The sequence below is a fragment of the Rhinatrema bivittatum genome, chromosome 1, assembly GCF_901001135.1.
Source record: "Rhinatrema bivittatum chromosome 1, aRhiBiv1.1, whole genome shotgun sequence".
NCBI lineage: Eukaryota > Metazoa > Chordata > Amphibia > Gymnophiona > Rhinatrematidae > Rhinatrema > Rhinatrema bivittatum.
The window spans coordinates 668,690,968-668,710,607 of record NC_042615.1 but is presented as its reverse complement, the minus strand read 5'-3'; positions in this window follow the sequence as shown (position 1 = coordinate 668,710,607).

The following is a 19,640-nucleotide window of genomic DNA, read 5'->3' as shown; positions in this document are numbered from 1 at the left end:
AAAAATTCAATTGAGCGATATTTTGGTTAGTACTATATCAGATCATCATCCTGTTTCAGTTATATTCTTTCCCTTGAATGTTGTTGCACCAAAAGTTTCATGGAAGCTTAATTTATCAGTAGTGGGGAGGGAGGATTTCAGTATTCTTATGGAAGGGTAGTGGTTGTTGGTGACTTGCTTCTGAGGGACATGGAGGCATCCGTCTGTTGACCAGACATGTTGTCCCAGGAAGTGTGCTATCTGCCAGATATCAAAATCCAAGACATTATGGAGAGATTGCTGAAAATCCTCAAGTCTACTGACCACTATCTGATGCTGCTCATCCATGGTGGGATGAATGATATTGCGAGGTGGCACACAGATCATATCAAAAGTGACTTCATGGTTCTAGGAGAGAGAGTAAAGCAGATAGTTCACAGGTAGTATTCTTCTCTATCCTCCCAGTTAAGGGAGGATAGAGAAGAATACTACCTGTGAACCTTCTTGAGATAAATTAATGGCTGCATACATGGTGTCAATGTGAGAGATTTGTCTTCCTAGATCATGGGATGATATTTCAAGGATTTCTGAGCAGAGATGGGATCCGCTTGTCAAAGAAGTCCCCCTGACAGAGACAAGATGGAGGCGGTCCAGAGAAGGGCGACCAAAAAGGTGGAGGGTCTTCATCAAATGACTTATGAGGAGAGATTGAAAATCTAAATATGTACACCCTGGAGGAAAGGAGGAGCAGAGGTGATATGATACAGGCTTTCAGATACTTGAAAGGTTTTAATGATCCAAAAACAACGACAAACCTTTTTCGTCGGAAAAAAATCAACAGAACCAGAGGTCACGATTTGAAGCTCCAGGGAGGAAGACTCAGAACCAATGTCAGGAAGTATTTCTTCATGGAGAGGGTGGTGGATGCCTGGAATGCCCTTCCGGAGGATAAACACTGTGGATCCATAAAGTCTAGAGGACGTGAATGGGTGGCTCGCGGGAATGATGGCTACTACCTGGAGATAATACCCTTATTCAATAAACATACACATGGTTAATGCAACTCCAACATTGCTCTAAGACTCCAACATTGCTCTAAGCTTCAATGGCAAGAGGAAATGTGGAAAAAAGAATTTGCATTCACAAAAAAGCGGGGAGTAGCTTACTTGTTATGGTGGTTACTACCCCAAACCAAATAAGCCTGATACTTCACTTTCAATGCATATCCAGCATAGCTCTCTGCTTCAACGGCAGGGGAGAAAGACCGATACTTCACGCATATCCAGCATAGCTCTCTGCTTCAACAGCAGGGGAGAAAGACCGATACTTCACGCATATCCAGCATAGCTCTCTGCTTCAACGGCAGGGGAGAAAGTCTGATACTTCATGCATAACCAGCATAACTCTCTGCTTCAACGGCAGGGGGAATGAAGAAAAGTGGATCTATATACAGACAACAACCAACAAGGAATGAATTACATAGTCTGGGTAAATAAATAAGCATGGGTGTAGCTTGCTTATTGCAGTGGTTACTACCCCTAACTAATTAAGCTAGATATTTCACTTAGATACAGTTCCAACACTGCTCTCTACATTAATGGTGGGGGTGGAAGGGAAATAGAACCAAAAGGTTACTAAGAGCCACGAGAAACAGATAAGAATGAGGAAAAAAAAAAGTGCGAAACTTGCTGGGCAGACTGGATGGGCCGTTTGGTCTTCTTCTGCCATCATTTCTATGTTTCTATGTTTAAGAAGAGGGACAGAGTCTTTCAATAAGAATGAAAAACCTACTAAGAAAGGCTTTAAACTAGAATCATCGGGGATGGGTGAACAAAACCCTAAGGTAAGTAAAATATTAAATACTCATATAGAAATGGAAAATATGGGAAAAAAAGGCAATATAAGGAAAGCTATATACACTTATGTTCATATTATGGGGAATAAAGTCCCAGATCTAAAGGCAATCATGGAAGAAGCTGATTTAGATATAGTAGCTGTCACAGAGACCTGGTACATGTCTCTGCTACGCCTAGGGTAGGCCTAGGGCTTTGAGCAGCAATGACAGCATTCTCTTCTTTCTTCATTCTCCATAAACTGATACTCCTCCCACTGGCTCCTCTCAGGCTTGCTGCCAACGTGCTCTGCTGCTAGGAATGCTCCTCCCACTGATTGCTCTCAGGCCACGAGCCAGCATGCCTCAAGAGCCTTTTCCCCTGCCGATGATCCTGCTACTAATCTAGTTGATTATGGCTGCACTGAGTCAATTGATTTCTGATCCACAGCCTGGTAAGGCTCCTATGTTTATTTGTTTTTACTTCTCCTTGGTATTGAACTGCTACTGGCTAACTATTTCCTATTGGCCTCCAGCACCCACAAAATAATTTGGCTGGGACTGAATGAAAAGTCAGTGGGCCATGGCCCACCTAGGCCAACCCATAGCTACACCGCTAGTTGCATGGGGAAAGGCTGAAGTCAGCGTGGTTTCTGCTCCAGCCTATGAAGATTTGCTCAACTATCCTTACATGCACCCTCCAAACCCCCCCCCCCCCCCCCCCCAATCTGGGTTCCATTAATGATTGACAGAACAGTTCTCCTTGCAGAGAATCCAGGATCTCCCTACTTCTAGAACATACTGCAGTTGGGATGTCCCAATTAACATCTGGAAGACTGAAATCCCCTAGCAGCAGCACCTCCCCTTTCACAGCAATCCTGGGTGCCAATGCCTGGGCCTGGGACTGGCCCAGGCCCAGGCATTGGCACCCAGCCAGCCGGCTTCTTCATTTCATGTAAGTGATATTTTTTGCAGGGTTCTGGTCTCATCCGAGGTCCTGGTGTTGCGCTTGGGCCTAGGCTATGGCCCCTGCCTTAGATCTCAGCCTATGCCTTAGACAAAGCCCCCGGCTTTGGGCCTAGTCGGAGGCACCAGCATCACTCTCAGGCTTAGGCTGCAGCCCCTGCTTTGTGCTTTGGCCTATGCCCTAGGCGAAGCCCTGTCCTCGGGCCTAGCCGATGCATTTTTTTTTTTTTTTTTTTTAAAGAATGCAATGAAAAGGGTTTGTTTCATTCGAGGGCCCCTCATTTAATTTCAGGGCCCCCTGAATGAAACTCATTACCATTATTTGTTGAATTTTGCACATTCGTTTAAAATGAATACACATAGCAGAAGTTACTTCAATATATTCAGCTCAGGGTCTGGGAACTCTCTTGTGCTGACAAGCCTGGAAGTACCTCACCTTTCACACAATTTTGTAACTAGTTCTTCAATAGTGGTTATTTTATAGCAAACAAACGAATTAATACCACTTCTGCTATATAAATCTTGATTAGAATAGTAGATTATAACAATTCCATTTTAAAGTGGAATGTTTTCTTAATTTAGTCAAAAAAGAACTTGTCAGGGCATGGCATGCCAGTAAGGAGTAATCCCTAGAGCAGAGCATGCTGAACTCTGGAATAGGTCTGGTCGAACATCAGAGTCTTCTGCCTGAACAGCCACCTTCCCCTTGGGTTGACCCTTGGGTTCTGGTGGCCGGCAGGATTTGGCAGGCAGTGCGCAAACACAGAAACCAGGGCATCCACTAGAACAGCTAGACTGCAGAGAAGCAGGAAACAGAGAGGTGCCCACACCAAACACAGAAACAGAAGATAAGCAGTGCACCTCAAACAAGACAGAATAAACTAGAACAAAGCAGACACAGGATAAATAAACAAGGGCCAGGACCAACAGGACAAACAAGGAAGCTACTACACTAGGACCACACAAAAAAAAACAGAAGACACATGATCAACCAGAAAGCCAGATAAGAACTAAGGCTAATGACTGAGGCAAAAGCAGAGCTAGAATGGCCACGACATGGAATGCAGGCGGTTCCAGGATGAAGCAGGGAGCAGCTTGTGAGGCAGGCTTACATGGGTGTGGCAGTGCTGCCTCATTGCTGCTAACATGGCTGGCAGCAGGACCTCCAAGCCATAGGAGCTTGGAGGATTGAGGCAGCATTGAACATAGCCCACCAAAGGCCCCTGCTGACAGGAGGAAAGCACTGCAGAGTCTTCACAGAAGCACAATCTACAAAGTGCTCTCAAACACCTTCACAAGTGTTGACTTGTGGAATCAGCATTTATTCCCTTCCTGCTGTCTATGAACTGTTAGGTTTATGTATGTCAAGTCTGTATATTGAAGCAAGATAATTTGGCCCTCACTGAAAATGTACAGGTAAGAGAGAGAGCTAGACATCCACTTCACCAGCTACATGACCAAGTTGATATTAAGAATATCATAGCTTTGCTGGTGGTAGTGTGTGAGCGATGAACAAGAGGCTTGACCCTGTTACACAAGGAACCCAAACGAAGACCGAGGAGGATCCCAGTCTGCAGTTTTCACTGGCTGAGCCCCAGAGCCAGATGAAATGATCTTTGCCCTGAGGCAGGAGAGCTAAAATGCCATGGAATGAAAGAGGAGAAAGACTGAGGGAGGAGTCTAAAGAAATGCCAAACCATGAAGGAGGAGGGCCAGAAAAGAGGATAGAGAACAAAAGAGGAACAAAGCTAGGATAGGAGCACAAGCACCTGTAAGAAAAACTTCAGCTATGGGACTAGACAGCTTATGTTGAACTAGAAATTGCAGGGGAGAGGGAACAAGCAGGCCAGGGACTGGGGGGAAACATGAAGGCTCTGAGGAGCAGTCCCTTATATAACCAAGCTCATGACAACAGCCATGGGCAGCTTTCCAGGGTTCTGTACTGCAGCTTCAGACTGCTCCAGGGCAGTTATGTCCATGAAACTCCCTACTATGGAACCAGAAAGCAGGCAAATGAGAATTTAGTACATAGAGTGGTACAAAGCCTTTCCACCTGTGCACTGCTTACACCTTGGTGAAATAGGGCAGGGGGAGAAAAGAGTCAGGGAGTGCTAAACTCTGGAAGGCATCCCTGGTGCTGTTTAGGAGACATTTTTCTCTGAGACTAAGGCTGAGAAAGGGGGAGTTGCTGAGCAGAGAAAGCCATGAGGTGGAGTAAAAAGGACAAAAACAAAAAGAGGCACTGCTATGAAATGTTTTTCTGGTGTCTCAATATCATATCCAAAATAACTGAACACTGATACGTTATCAGCCAAGGATAATTATTCATCATGACCAATCCACTTGGTTTGAGATTAACCAGATTTCACTGTAGTCTGCATAGACACAATTCTAGAAAAGTTTTCATGGAACAACAGGGCCATCCAGTGGCCACAAATATATTTATCTCTCTTTCTCAGAGAAAGGATCTATTTGATATGAAAAGCAGCATTCTGAATTAATTTGTATTTCATGGTGTTTTTATTACAATAGCATAGGCAAAATATGTAAATAACTTGGTAATGAGCTCATTACCCATTTCTGTGGTATTTACAAATTGGTACTTACTGCAGGTATGTGATCCAAGTAAAATGTTCTTCTCCTAGGTATAGTCAACTGATAATGCACTAAAATTTATACACTATCTGTTAACTAAGAAGGGAAAAACAGTGCCCTGGACCTCCCTTCCCTCCCAAGATCAGGTACCTCCAGACACCTCTCAGGCTAAACATCCCCAATGTTTCCTTCCCCATGTCCACCCTCCCTCCTCCTTGCCACATGTCCGGAAACATACAAACGCATCTGATGCCACTCCTTATTGATACCCCTGGCTACATGCACACGTGTGACCAAGCCCCTCAGATCTGTGGTTCACAGTGCAACTTCATGCTAAGTGGCAGCATTATAAAGAAGGAAGCGGAGCAGGCAAGAGGTAAGCCATTCACTTCCTCCTAGCCAGTTCAGGGAAGTGGTTCTGTGGGCAGTTGTTAAGAGGTGGGGAGGGGCAGGGGGATTTGACAGGTGCGTGAGCGTTTCTGGGTTGGGGGTTTAAAAGTGAGGGTCAGTGTGTGTGTGTGTGTGTGAGAGTGTGTGTGTGTGTGTGAGAGTGTGTGTGTGTGTGAGAGTGTGCGTGTGTGTGCGTGTGTGTGCATCTGGGGAGGATCAGGAGGAGGCATTAGGTGTGTGAGTCCTGCCAAGGTGTTTGGAAAAGGGGGCATTACAGGGGGCTTAACTTTGGACAAGGAGTCCTGGCACTAACTTTGGGCTGTCTAGTGCAGGAAGGTCAAACCTTCTATTTGCATACACAGCATGGCTGTGCTACAATGGCCATGCTCACTTTAGTTCACATTAGTAAGGGGTTTAATGCACATGTTGAAGCAGGCACATTACCACATTTTAATGCAGGTTAATACACTGAAGAATAAGATGCTGAGGTATAGAATTGGGGTACTGAGAAGAAAATCAATTCAATTCCATAAAAATATTCAGTTTTAGCATTACTTTTAGAAATCTATTTCTATAGCTGCTAATATCTTCTGGTGCATAAATGAAACAGATCTTCATGAGAATGTCACACTACACATGAACAATGATAAATAGACTATATATATATATATATTATGCAGCAGTCCTGATGATTTTACCTGAAATTTTTGAGGGATCCTTTAGGTAAATAGTACATAACATAAACTATTAAATTTAAGGATGTCTATATTGATGTGCTGATTAAATGCTGCCTTTTTTAATCCAGTACGGATTCTGTTGATACTTAAGATGTTATTTAAAAAAAAATGCAACCCCTGTACATCATTATTTCATGATAAATAAGTTTGAGAATGCCATGAAGCTGTGAGGAAAAGAAGTTATTTCTTTTCCTAATTACCTTGGATATGCAGAGGTCAAATGAATTAAATCCTCCTTTTTATTTTACTCCATTAAATTATATAATGCTCACATCCCACCCTCTTCAGAGGGGCTCGCCATCGGGCACTGAAGGGATGGAACGAGCTGGTCTGCAGTGCTGGATCCGGATTTGACCAGTGGGGGATGGCTTATGTTCAAGGCCCAAAGAGAGGCCCACACCAAAAATAGCAGTCCACACCAGGAAGTTTTGTTCCCAAAACAGAAAATAATTTATTGAAAGGCCAAAAATTAAAGTCCAGAGGATCCGAAAAAAATTATCAAACTGTTCAGAGTACACAAAAAAATAGAATAAAATAGCTCCTTAGTTCACAATTTCTCCTATACAATTTGAGTCACCACTTAGAAGAATTTTCCATCAATCCACCTCAGGATTGCATGCTTCCTCAGGCCCCAAAAGACAAACAAGGAATTCTCTTTCCTCCTTCTTTCCAATTCCTGGTGTTGCGCTGGAGGTGGACCCTTGGCCTGGTGCAGGATTGGTACGGCCCTCAGGTCAGACCCAGAGAGCGCCTGCCACCAGGAGGCGGAGCACACAAGGCTAGCTGGAGCTTCGCCAATAGCAATCCGGGCCCGGGGTTTCCGCAGGTTGAGCCCTTGGGTACCCGGACCACCTGGACTTAGGTGGACCTCAGAGGGTCTCACAGAGAGATAGCAGAGAGTTGTGTGCCCACCACGAGCAAAGGTGTGCGGCTGGTGAAGAAAGGATGAGCTAGACCAGGACCAGGATCACCGGAGACCTCTGGAAGGAGACAGAGTGAGATGGGCAGCGCCTACTGATCTAGTCAGATGTAGGCTGCTTGTAGTGTCTGAGCAGGCTGGTCTGGTGGTCACAGGAGCGAAGAGGGTATCTGAATGTAGCGCAAGGGTCAGAGCCAGGTTATCCATCCAAGGGTGGTCAGCCAAAGCAAGGGTCAGTTCTAAGATCAGTCTATAAGTAGTCAAGATGAGCAAAGGTCAGTTCCAGGCGGCGGTCAAGCATGGTCAAGAGGCAGGCAGTGGTCAGTTCCAAGCAGCAGTCATACGTGGTCAGAAGGCAGGCAGTGGTCAGTTCCAGGCAGTGGTCAAATGTGGTCAGAAGGCAGGCAGTGGTCAGTTCCAGGCAGCAGTCAAATGTAGTCAGGCAAGCAGAGGTCAGAACCGTGAATCAGTCCGAGAAAGTACAAGAGGAGGAATGAAGAGAAGGAATCAGGAGACACTGGAACACAGAGGAGACCATGGGAACACAGGAACGTAGGAGCACTGGAACAAGACAGGAACACAGGAGCAGGAATATTGGAACAGGACTGGATCAAGGAGGCAAGAACATAGGAACGAGGAACAGCAAACTAGCTACACCAAAGTGTCGACCCGATTGCCAAGGCGAGGTTCTGGGGTCTGGGCATCGCCTTATATACAAGGTCTATGTGATGTCATCATCAGGCGCCATGGACCAGATTCCCATGCTGGGCCCTTTGAAGGGCCGAGCGGGCTGTGTGCGCTCACCTAGGGGCAGGTCCAATGTCGAGGAGGATGCTGAGTCCCAGCGTGAGGAGCGCTGTGAATCAGAAGGCCCCAACGGGCCTGGGGATTCCCAGGGGCACCACAGGCAAGTGGTGCTGGCTGCGGCTGCGAGGGAGTAGGAACCGGAGCTGGTGGAGGGGAGCGCGAAGTGAGCAGGCCCGGTCACGGCACCACGCAGCCGGGATGCGCAACACCTGGCAGCAGATTTCCCCAAAAAATAAGAATGATACCCTTAGACTAGGAGACTATTCCCTCCAGATTATCTCTGCACTGTGCCAGAAAAGTATGCCCAGTCTTTCTAGCAAATCCACAGAGCCCCAAGGACTAGTACCACCCTGGGGATGCTCTCCTTGAGTTCCATACAAGATGTCTTACTCTGAGCAACTCTCTCTCAGAATCCCCCAAAAATCTCCTAAAAGACTCCTCACCAGCCCTCGTAGAAGCACCACATATACCACCATAAACTTCCCCCTTGGAGGAAGATGCTTCCTATCACTATGCACACCTCCTGGAACTTCCCATTGCTGGAAAATTCTCAATGTTAGAAATATCACAGAATTTAGTGACCTCACAAGCATTAAAAGTTTAAACTTCGCCTTCCAACAGATACGGTTCTACAGTGCGCTCAGTCGAGCGCACTGTAGAACCGGCAGTCGGACGCGGGTTGAATAGGTGCTAAGGAATCCCCTAATGCAATAAGGGGATTAGCGCCTATTCAAAGGGCGTCCGACGCGGAGTGAGACTAATAGCGCTAATTATTGCAATATTAAGTAAGAGGAAAATAAACTTAAATAAAGTTAAAGAATAGAAAAAAAAAACCCACTGGCAGTCGGGCACAGGAAACAGATGCTGGAATGACAAGCATCTATTTCCTGAGTCCCCTGGTTGTGCGGCTGTGCAGTGTTTAGGAAAACCGATGCTGAAAAACTCAGCATCGGTTTTCCTAACCAGCGGACTGCCGACACCGATCGGGTTCGCGTTAGCAAGGAGGCACTAGGGGCACGCAAGCAAGCCTGGCGCCTCCTTACTAACGCGATCCCCTAATTTAAATATTGCATGGCGCCCACCTTGGGGGTGCCATGCAATATTTAATGCAATATTTAATGCACCCCAGGCACCCACCTTGGGGGCGCCTGGGGTGCATTAAGAAAGCGGGCACTGACTGTTCAGCACCCACTTTCTACGCAAATTTATTGTATTGGCCCATATGTGTCCATACTCAGCTGCTGTATGGCTCAGCTAGTTAGCTGGATAAACATGAATATTGACAATTAGCCATTTAGACGCATAACTTTTTAGTTTTCTGTGTAAATGGCTTTGGAATATTGACCTCCCAATAGATTTCATGCAGCCACATTTTGAACAATTTGTAAGGCCCTTATCATAGAGTATGGTAACCCAACTTATAAAACATTACAGTAATCAAGGGAAGAAATTACCAAAGCATGCATAAATGTTTTTAGACAATCTCTAATAAGAAAGGTTTTAATTGATAAAACATGCAAAGTTTATAAACAGAGCTCTTCACCCAGTGGGGTACTGATGAGGAAGGGTGGAGGGAGAATAGGGGGAGGGCCCAAGGCCACCGGGTGCCAAGCTGAAGTGGAGCATTGATGGTCGATCAGCACATACTCGAAGGTATCAGGGAGCTCTAGTATTTTGGTGCTGAGAGCCCCTTTGCTCCCCACCTGCCATGTGGCTATATTTTCAATTGGATTCTTTGGCTACTGATTGCAGCAAACGACATAGGGCAGGAGGTGGCTGACTGAGCACGCCTGGAAAATTAGTTGCAGAAGAGCACAGGAGACTTGCACAGAGCTCCTCATAGGACTATGGGGCGGATTTTAAAAGGGTTATGTGCATAAATCCTCAGGATTTATGCGCGTAACCGCTCCTGCGTGCGCCGAGCCTATTTTGCATAGGCCCGGTGACACATGCAAGCCCCGGCACGTGTGTATGTCCCAGGGCTTTGTGAAAGGGACGGGGTGGGGCAGAATGGGGGCGGGGCGGGGGCGGAACGAGGCCTCCGGCACAGCATGCCAGAGGCAGGCGTAAATAACAAAATAAAGGTGTGGGGGGGGAATTTAGGTAGGGCTGGGGGGCGGGTTAGATAGGGGAAGGTGTGGGGGCAGAAAGAAAGTTCCCTCCGAGGCCGGAAGGAGCGCAGCATCTAAAGAAAGAAGATTGAAGAAGACCAGCTGAGAAAGAAAGCAGCAAAGCAGAAAAAAGAGAGAAAGAAACAGTTGGCACCAGGCAGAAGTATAAACATCTCTCCTGCCATTTCACAGGACCTGCTTTGGTGCTGAAAGAAGAAACTACAAAAGAATAAGTATATTTGGTTTATTACATATGCTGAAATCAAAAGAGAAAATTCAAGAGTTAGTTAATGGTAAATGCCCAGCTGAAGATGCATTTTTATTCAAATTCAGCTCATAAGAATATAAGAAATTCCATACTTGGTCAGTCCATGGGTCCATCAAGCACAGTATCCTGTTTCCAACAGTGGCCAATCCAAGTCACAAGTACCTGGCAAGTATCAGAGAAAAAAAGGGGGCCCAAAGTAGTATAGTGAAATTAAAAAGTGACAAGGAGCAATGTGTGGAGAGAGATAGAAATGAAAGAAATATTTAATCAATTCTTCAGTTCAGTGTTCGCTAAAGAAGAACTTGGAGAAGGACTTTTGCTGGTTCACAAGACTATAGATAGGGGTAGGGTAGACAAAACTCCATTTACAGAAGAGAAAATATGGGAAAAGCTAGGAAAACTGAAAGTGGCTAGGCCATGAGGTCAGTTAAAGTACAGGATACTATGAGAGCTCAGAGATGTCCTGGTGAATCCGCTGAAGGACCTGTTCAATAGATCCCTGAAAATGGGAGTGGTGCTGCATGACTGGGGAAGAACGTTGATAGTCCCATTTCACAAGAGTGTTAGCAGAGAGGAGGCTGGAAATTACAGGCTGGCTAGCCTCACCTTGGTTGTGAAAAAATAAATGGAGACTCTGCAGGAGGAAAGTAAAGTGAACTATCTACAAACTGCTGGGTTGCTGGACCCCAGGCAGAATGGATTCACCAGAGGACGGTCCTGTCAAACAAATCTGATTGATTTTTTTTGATTGGATGACTAGATGATTATATCAAGGAAGAACGCTCGATTTGATTTACTTGGATTTCTGCAAATCTTTAGATACGGTCCTGCACAGGAGACTCATGAATAAAATGAGAAGCTTGGGAGTTGGTGTTAAGGTGGTAAAGTGGATTACAAACTGCTTGACTGACAGGAGACAGTATGTAATGGAAAAATGGAACCTATTCCGTTATGGCCGCCGGCTGCGGCGTCCCGCGACTGGGGCCGGGCCGCACTATCATGGCAGCCAGCCGCGGTGGTCTGCGACCGGGGCCAAGTACCTGTTCACAAAGTCGGGCCATCTCTGGGGCTCCTACGGGAACGAGCTGCTCCCTTCGACGTTCTCCGCACAGCCACTGCTGCTGCTGAACCTAGCCACATGATCCGGCGATGCTGGGCTGACTCCTCCCCCTCTGTACTACTAGAGCCGTGCACGTGGCTGAAGATATTATTTAAAGGGGCCACAACAGGAAGTTGTCGTGGCTCCTTCCTGAAAGAGTTCCATTGGCTCAGGTATTTAAGGCAAGGTCTGCTCCTCAGACCTTGCCTTGGGATTGAGGCTGAGGGAGTTTTCCTGTGTTCCGTGTTCCTGGTTCTGTTCTCCATCCTGCTCCTGCTTCTGATTGGACTGCTTCATTGGCTTTTGACCTTTGGACCGGCTGCGGTGATTCCTTGGCTTGACCCTGGACTGGCTTCGGACTTTTCTCCTGATTTGCTCCTGGACTGGCTTTGGACCATTCTCCTGACTTGCTTCTGGACCGGCTTACAACCCTTCTCTGGACTTCGACCCTGGGACTGGCTCTTGACTATTCTTCAACTCCCACTCCTGGACTGTCAATGACCTGCTGGAGGCGCCAGCCATCTGGAATCCATGACCTGCAGGAGGCAACTGCATCCAGACCTACATTCAGTCTTCGGTGAGTCTCCTAAGTCCCAGCGGCTGGGTTCCTATGGGCTCCTCCTGGGGGAACCACGAGCTTCCAGGTCAAAGTCTTCATTCAACTACTGAATCTTCAAGCCTTGCCCTCTGACGGTAGGGACCAGAGAGGGTTGATTCTCTCTTTGGTAGCATTAACCTTATCTCGGAACAAGGGTCCACCTCTGGACTCGTAACAGAATCTCAAGGCCATGGACCCGGCAGATGCTTCAGCTCATCAGGCCATTCCTAGACTGGAGCAGCAACGGATATTTGAATCTATGGCAGCCTCCCTGGAGCGACTCAATGATTGTCTGGATTCTATAGCTGCGGTTCAGACAACTCCTCCACCAGTACCACTACCATCCGTGATGCAGGGTAATACCCGTGCTATGATTCCGTTGCCTATTCATCCACGTTACACTGGCGAACCTCACTTGTGTCAGGGATTTCTCGACCAATGCAGCATGCACTTTCATCTTCAAGCCTCCCTCTTTCCGGATGATCTTACAAAAACTACATATATCCTGTCTCTGTTAGAGGGTAAAGCCCTGGCCTGGGCTTCTCCCTTCTGGCGATGGTCAGATCCAGTCCTACAAAATCTTCCTAAGTTCTTGGAATTGTTTCAAGAGGTGTTTGACGATCCAGGGAAACAAGTGGTTGCTGGTTCCAAGCTTCTACAACTTCGGCAAGGAGGACGGCCACTGGCTGCTACACCATTGAATTTAGGACCCTTGCATCTGAACTCCATTGGGAGGAGAACTGTCTCCGGTCCATATTCTTGGAGGGTCTGTCACCCAGAATAAAGGATGAAATGGCAACCCGGAAGTTACCTCAATCATTGGACTCCATCGTGGACTTGGTAACCATTATCGACCGCTGACTACAGGAAAGAGCTCGTGAGGGATCAAGCACGAGAAGGCACATGGCAGGTACTACTCCTTCTCGCCCTTTTCCCGTCTTCCGAACTGCATCTACCCCAGAAGGGACTATGGAAGAACCTATGCAATTGGGTAGGGGCCCTCATTCTCCTGAATAATAATTAAAGATGGTGAATCTGTCCAATAGTGTATATGTGAGCACACATTAGCTGTCATTTATTCAAAGTTGCATATGCAATGTATGCTTAATCAGTTTAAACTCCTGGGAGCCAGCAGGAGCCGCATGCATGTTATAAAATCCAGGGTTGACGCGCACAAGGGGGTGCACACTTGTGCAACTTGCGCGCTCATAGCCCTAGGGGAGCCCCGATGGCTTTCCCTGTTCCCTCCGAGGCCGCTCCAAAATCGGAGCGGCCTTGGAGGGAACTTTCCTTCCGATCCCCCCCCCCCCCACCTTCCCCTGCCTAACCCGCCCCCCAGCCCTACCTAAAATCCCCCCTGACCTTTATTTTTCAACTTGCGCCTGCCTCAGGACAAGCGTAAGTTGCACACACCGGCCAAGTGCCGGCACGCGATCCCCCGGCCTAGAGGTCCTATGGAGGCTTCTGGCCACGCCCCCGCCCCACCCCAGATCACCCATGCCCCACCCCTTTTTTCAAGTCCCGGAACATACGCGCGTCCCGGGTCTTACTCGTGTTGCCAGGCCTATGCAAAATAGGCTCGGCGCGGATAACCCCCCTGCGCGCGTAAATCCAGCTGGATTTACGCACATAGGGCTTTTAAAATCTGCCCCATTGTGTTTTGGCAGCACTTAATAATAAAATGTCCAGATTTTCAGTCGTGCAAGTTACTTAATATATTAAACATCTGAGTATATTAGCAACATTTATGTCATCTAACAAGGGACTTTAAATTAATTGGCTTTCAATTAGCTATAAAACTGCACTAATTGTAGCTGACTGGTGTACTGATTGATATATTTAGTAACTTGCCAAGGTTGTACTGGATATCAAAGTCTACAATTGTATCAGTTCTTGAGCTGTAGAATATGTACTGAAGAACGAATGTAGAGGAAACAAGAGAACAGGTCAACATCTTTTCTGAAAAATGTCACCTCCAGCAGCATAGTGCCTGACAGCACTTACTGAAGGAGAGTAGCCCCATTATCAGGGCCAGTGCAAGGTTCTCTCCAGGTGAACCTTACAGCTTTACACCCCCACCCAACCCTGACCCTTCCCACACACAATTAAAAATTATGCAATCATAACAGTGGATGTTCTTGTTAAATGCTCTATATCAAATTCATTAAATAATAACTAATTCTGACAGTTTTAAAAATTATCCAAACACCACTAAAATATTTCAAAACAGCAGACAAAACTAATAAGATTAAAAATATCCCTTGCTCTCCATACCTGGGAACTTTTGATTTCCAGATAGCCTGAGAATGTTGTGGTTTAGTGAGCGGGGAGTTGGGGAGGGGTTGGAGAAGAAGCAGGTAGTTGTGCGCACAGACTTTTTCCTCTTTCATACCCACACATGCTCAGTCACTCACGTATGAGCTCTCTTTCACAAACATGCTTACATATTCATGCTCACTCTCACACACACACATTCTCACGTTCACACACACACATACACACACACACACACACACACACACACATGCTCTTTCACACACATACATGCTGTCATCCACTTTCTTTTCTTCTGAAAGAACAAGCTGGAGCAGCAGTCTGCTCCTTTTTCTTTGGGCTGGGACTCCTCCTCCTGCTCTACTCTCTTTAGGCTCTAGGATGCAAGAGCTCCTCCACTACCTCATTTCATTTGTCCTATGAACCTGCCACTGCTTGGCTTCCTGCTCCTCCTCATTTCTTCAGCCCTGCAGGCCCACTGCTGCTGGAATTCCTGCTCTGCCTCATTTCATTGGCCCCATAGACCCTACCACTGCTTGGCCTCCTGCTCTCCCTTATTTCTTTGGCCCCATGAACCTGACACTTTTCGAGTGTCTGATCTTTCTGACTGGACTGTCGATGCCTGCAACCTACTCCTACTATGGCAATGGCATCGATTCTTTTCCCAGTTTGCACGGGCCCACATGACACCACTTCCTTTTCCGAGCCCATGCTGGCAGGAAGGGAATGCCATAGCTGTGTCACCCCCCAGAACAGTGTTACTCTAGGTGGCTGCCTAGCCCGCCTAGTGCTTTTACCGGCCCTGTCCATTAAATCACCTGTAGTATAGGGGAGTCAGTCTGCAATTCTGGAGGGTCACCAACTGGTCAGATTTCTAGGGCTTCTATAGTGAATATGCATGAACTATTTCCATGCACCACCTCCATTGTATACAAATACTGTATATTACGTGCATATTCATTAGGAATATCCTGGAGACCAGAATGGTTTGTGGCCCTCCATGATTACAATTTCACATACCTACTGTAGTATGTAGTAGTCCTTCTAAGTCTTTTAGTTTGACCTGCTTAAACATTTTCAGCCCCATGGGAATGAGAATCTTTTTCATTTCTGTTAGCTTTTATGGCATGACAAAAATTAAGGAGGAATATTTTACTTTGATTTCTGCTTTCTCTCATGGCACTACCTTCTTATCAGCCCTGGAACAGAAACACGGAGTCATTCTGTCATTTAATAGCAGCAGACCTGTTCAGCCCTGGCTCTAATGAAAGAAACAGAAATTTCTATTTTTTAATTTTGAAAACACAATGAAGAATATTACTTAAGCATTGCTAAATGTGACATGTACTTAAAATATTCTGCCCTGGGAGAATATCAAAAGAAGACTGGTTATATTTCCATCAATAGAATCATTGTTGGTAATTGTACCAATTTCCTAATCTCAAACCACCAGATGTTGGTCCTGGAAATTATTTATTTCAAACTGGTTTATTTAGGTTACTTCTTGAAATGGTGCATTTGTTTATTGACATTTATTTATACATAAAATATTTTAACAAGGCAGCTTTGTTTTAAAGCAGAGTGTGGTAAGGAAGGCCCCCGCAGTAATTCACAGCTTCATGCTTAATAGTTTCTTTCTGCTATAAACTGTCATTATAAATCAGCACATACATTTTATAATACAGCATTAATGCAGAAAATACTGTTTACTAACATGGATTTTTGAAATTCTGTTGCTGTCAATTTACACTGCATAGAATTATACCAGGAATAATATGCCATTGATGTAAGAAGGTATCTACAAGCATTTAATCATAGTCTTTAATATGTATTTATTTATTTCTTTTTAATTGATTATATGCTCCAAAAGAAGTATATCCAATTGAGATGCAAAGTCGATGCACATAAAAGTATATGTGATGGACCTCCAAACTAGGCCCAAGGTCACTAATGGCTTGCCCAAGGAGAGATTTTGAGTGGGGGAGCCCCTAGAAATTACCACAAGTACATTTAATCTTTTAATGATATTTCTTTAGCAAATTTAGAAATAATTTTTAAACAAACGGAGGCATCATCTTCTTCCTCTATTGACACTTTGCCATTCGCACTCATGGAAAACCTTGAAATTGGATTGCTTCCTATTTTGGTGGACATCATTAACACTAGTCTGCAGCTTGGATCTTTTCCAGCCCTATTGAAAACTACCAGGTTAAGACCGGCATTGTTAAAACACAGTGCTGACCCTGATTGTGCCAATATAACTATATGCCTATCTCTAACCTTTCGGGTATTTCCAACATTTTAGAAAAAGTGGCTCTTTACCAATTGTCAGTCTTTCTTTACAAAACCTTTGTCTGGATTCTGAAAAGATTATAGCACAGAAACTGCCCTTACTGCACTATCAGTGGCGTATCGAGGGTGGGGCGGGGGAAAGCCCCCAGGCGCCAGTCTACGGGGGGGGGGGGGGGGGGGGGGGCGCAGCAGCTCCCACTCTTCTCCAATTCCCATGTAAGCCAGAAACGTAAGATATTGCTCTTGCTCTAAGTAGCAAAGGTGAATTAAATTGTAAAGGCGAGAACCTTAAAGGCAAATGGAGACACCTGAAATATTTAGCAGTACCTTTGTGGTTGAGACAGAGAGGGGCCAATGCAAATTCTTTCCTTTAAAATTTACAGAAGTCCTTGTCACCTATACAAATGTTAAATTACCCCCTGGCTCCATTACAAGGTGGGGGAGGTGCCATAGCTGGAAGCCAGTGGTATTATCCCCTGAACTGCAGTGACACCAAGGTGACCTGGCTACAATTGCTAGGATTAAATGGATATTTCCACACAAGGACAATTTTGAGTTGAATGGCAGTTCTTGGAATCAGAACTTGGGGTGTAATCCCGGACCGGAGCCAATGAGGAGCAGGGGATCAATTGCTAATGAACTTTTTAAATTAGGTATAAAAGAAAGGTTGCCTTTTGTGTACAGTCAGACAGGCAGAGTGAGGAAAAGACAGAAGGACATAGTAATCAGGTGAGGTGTGTTACAGAACTGGAGGTGTGGATTTATATTGACATTCTTTTCCTTCCTGTGTACATTCCAGACTTCACTCTCAGAGCCATGTAGGATTATTTGAATGAGGCTATTAAATAATTTTAATAGTAGTTTTACTAGAAGTGTGAAACTAGCTAGCTTTTAAAAAACTACACAGAAAACCCTTTGGATTTCTTATTAAGACTTTTTTTTTTTTTAATAGCCAATTTTAAAGCAGAGGCCAAGCGATGGAGGTGTATGTGATGAGGAAATGTCATTTTGTCTCCCCCCCCCCCTCCCCCCCACTTTCTTCTGCCTACAGACACCGCTTATTTTCTATGACTTTAAGCATTAGTACAAGAAGGATGGGGGGGGGGGGGGTGCAGGAGAGGCACACAAATGCATTGGCCCCCAAGCACTGGAGACCCCTCGGTATGCAACTGTGTACTGCATATGACATTAGTTTAAACTTGGATAAAGGACGAGCAGTACTCATTGTCCTTTTGAACATGCTTCTTTGGATACGATTGACCATAAACTGCTAATACAGCGCCTTAGGGACATGATTCTCCACTCCCTGGTTTATATCTTTCCTTATAGATGACTTTTATAATGTATACTAGCACTCTACTTTAGCCCAATCCCATTGATTCATAAGAGGTGTTCCGCAGGGATCTATTTTATCCCCCAAGTTCTTTAATATTTACCTTGCTCCTGAACTTCAGCTTTGGATATTATTTTGATGCATGCAATATACAAACAGAAGCCAGGATTGTCTTTAAATCCCCAGACTATATTATACATTTTAACGACTTTCTCTCTAGCATGGCAAGCTGGCTCCATTCATCTAAGTTGAAAGCAAACCATGATAAATATGAGGCCATTTGGTTTGCTTGAAATGTTGATACCTGGACCTTCCTCCCTCCAGTGATGTCTGGCTCCATGATTTCTTTAAAAGATGTAGTTAGTACTCTTGGATTTAAATTTGATTCATCCCTTAAATTTACTCCACAAATGTCTGCTTTAATGCAGCGTGCATACTTTTTCTTGTTATAAACATAGTTAATAAAGATTCCTTACTAACAAAAGCAAAAGTGTGCTGCAGAAATAGTCTTTGTGGTCCGTAAGTTCATGCAAAGACTTAAAGTTTAAATGTGAAAGTAAACAATTCAGTCACTGGTAGTAGCAATGTTCCGATCAAGCTAAGTGCTGATGATAGCAAACAAATTCCAAAACAAATAAAGAAATATTTTTAAAGCAGGCAGTAATAGCATTCCTCTGCCATACTACATTTTGTTTCTATGAAGCCGCTGACACTTTGTCTTTATGCACTCTCAACAAGACTTGTTTATTATCAGTGACCTATTTACCACCGACTTCCTCCCGATGCAGATTTATGCGAAACACGATTCTGTCAGGGGACAGAAGAGTGCTATACTGCCTGCTTTAAAAATATTTCATTATTTGTTTGGAATTTGCTTGCTATCATCAGCAATTAACTTGCTCAGAACATTGTTACTACCAGTGACTGAATTGTTTACTTTCACATTAAAACTTTAAGTCTTCACATGAACTTATGGACCATAAAGTCTGTTTTTGCAGCACACTTTTGCTTTTGTTATTATTTTTGGTGTGTTCTGCTTCTTTTTTCCACATTTTTGGTGTGTTCTGCTTCTTGTTTCCACATTCTTACATTTCACATAAACATAATCCCCATTCTGAGGCTTCTTCAGGGGGAGTAAATAAAGTCAATGTTCAGTTATTTGATTGGAACATATTTCTAAAAACTGAACTTGTTTATCTTGCATATTCCTCACACTATGATCTTGATCTCTATGAAGCCGCAATCTTCTCACAATATGAAATGTTACAGATCTATCTCAACTTGTCTCATACAATCACCATCCTGTTTCACTTATTCTCCTGTACTTTAAATGTCTCCCATCAATTATGCTGCAAAGGAAATTTGCATGTAAAGTGTAATGTGTGTGAGCCCTTAGTGTTGCGGCACAGTTGACGCAGCCTTGAGGGTGAGCCCCCAAAGC